This window comes from Dendrobium catenatum, unplaced genomic scaffold (assembly GCF_001605985.2).
Source record: "Dendrobium catenatum unplaced genomic scaffold, ASM160598v2 fragScaff_scaffold_1163, whole genome shotgun sequence".
NCBI classification, from domain to species: domain Eukaryota; kingdom Viridiplantae; phylum Streptophyta; class Magnoliopsida; order Asparagales; family Orchidaceae; genus Dendrobium; species Dendrobium catenatum.
In genome coordinates, this window is record NW_021319625.1 from 1,518,195 (window position 1) to 1,520,535 (window position 2,341).

The window sequence follows — 2,341 nt, forward strand, 5'->3', positions numbered from 1 at the left end:
AAACCAAACTCAAACAAGCTATTAATAAACGAGCTAAAACATGAACATGCTTCTACTGGGCTCGACTCAATTTGTTTGCAACCATAACAATTATGATATTAAGGATAATTGATATGTCATCAAAATCATCTTGATTGAGCATAAATCTCAAGACATATTTAAATTGGAAAATTTCAAAACAAAATTTTGAACTATCTGAACTCTCATTTCAACGAACTTCCTAAAAGTTGAACATATCGACAAGACAGCCCCTATGACACTTAACATGGTTCAATCCAAAGCTCGAATGAGCCCAAATTAAGGCCTGAAGTGTAACTAAAAAGTTCTAATGATTAATTGGGTGATCAGATAGCCTCCAATTTTGGTATGCTTATAGTCAGAGTTGAGCTATTCGATGAGACAAATCCAACAAGTCTAAAATAAATATTGAATTAATGCTTTATGATCAAAGGAATTAACATGGTCCATCTGATAGAGAGTTCCAAATTTTCTTCATATTTTTCATTATGCCACTCTCAAAAATCAATTAATAGGTCCCTACTCTCTACATGAGAGGGGAACTTAGAAGCTAAAACCTAAACACTCTATCTTGATATATTCAAGAGAGCTACGAGGCCCTAGGAATCTTGATGCACCACTCGAGCGTAAAAAAATTATAATAATCATAAAAAATAGCATTAAAATGAAATTATAATTGTTGTGTGAAGAGCAAATGACCTCTTAATTGTGATGGTCAATAATTTTCTTATTGCATTAGCCAATATTTTAATTATTTATATCTTTTAATTGTCATTTATTTTTAGCTATTAAAAGTATAAGAAAATTTTTATTATAATATAAATTATGTAAAAAGACATTCAAGATATTTAGTTAGTATTGCAAAGAGAATTTATCATATTTACTTATTATTTAGAATTATATAAAAGTTCGCGCTCGCGCGCGCACGCACGCACACACACACACACACACACATATATATATATAAGATAAATTGAGTGCAGCTCAAATATAGAAATGAGAAAAACTATGGGGCCTAATCTAGCTAATATAATTTTAAATTACAAGTCATGGATATAATATACACATATAAAATATTGAAGATAACTTTTAAAGCCAAAGTAGAAGTATTGGTGGCATTGGAGTTGTCATGGAGAGATTATTAATGATCTTCTTAGTTGTTGTCAATACAAGAAGATAGACCAACAACACATTAAGGTGCTAGGTTTGGTAAATGGGTTGATGAAGAGCATCAATGTTGTTACACGATCATCAATGTTGTGAAACCAATTGTGTCAGTGTTGGTATTGACATTTGTTTCGACATTGAGCGTTTATCTTATTATTAAAATGATGATGGGGCTCATCCTCATTAAAAATAACAACCATTATATTGATATAGGATGCATTCGTTGGTCTTATTTGTGATCACATACGCCAATGTTATGGGTGAGGATATATGTCAATCTTAGCAGCGTCATCACCATTATATTGGTGATGAGAGGGTCAATGTTAATGTGGATTGTGTATGTTGGCCTTATTAACTTTGGCGGGCAATTATCTTGTTAAGATTAGTCTTCACAATATGTGACAACCTTATGAGCGTCGATAAGAATCACTATTATCATCAATAGAATATATTAACTTAATTAGTGTCGGCGGATGTTGATGTTATTAATGACCTTGTTAACATCGACAACTATGACGTCTATGGTGATGATGAAGGCCGATCTTACTTGCAATAGTAGATGTTAATTTTATTGGTGATGTCAAGCACTGAATTTAATATCAATAGTGTGTGTCTGCCTTGTTGGTGATTGCAATAGGATCATGACAATTTGTTCACAATAGTTGATGGAGATGATCGTTGGTCATTCACTTATAAGAGCTATAGGCTTAATTAAATATTTAAAATTTGTAAAGTAACTAGGATACATATAATTAGGGGTGTCAATTTCGGGTCACGGGTCGGACCCGAAACTGACCCGGGTTCAAACGGGTCGACCCTAACCCGAAACAGATAGGTAAATGGGTCAGAAATGCGAACCCGAACCCGACCTGGCGGGTTGCCGGATTGAACCGACCCGACACGGGCAAGTGACGCGGGTGAGCGACGGTTGCGACGCACGCGGGCGAGATTGGGGTCGGGTTTGCGGGTGACGCGGGCGAGGTCGGGTTTGCGAGCGTCGCGGGCGAGCGACCCGAGAAAGCGTCACGGGCTGTGCGACGCGGGCGAGCGTGGTAGTCGCGGGCAGCAACGCTGGCAGGGCTTCAAACGGGTTTCCGGGTTCTGCCGGGTCAACCCGAACCCGACCCGTTTTTTAAACGGGTCGAATCCGGGAACC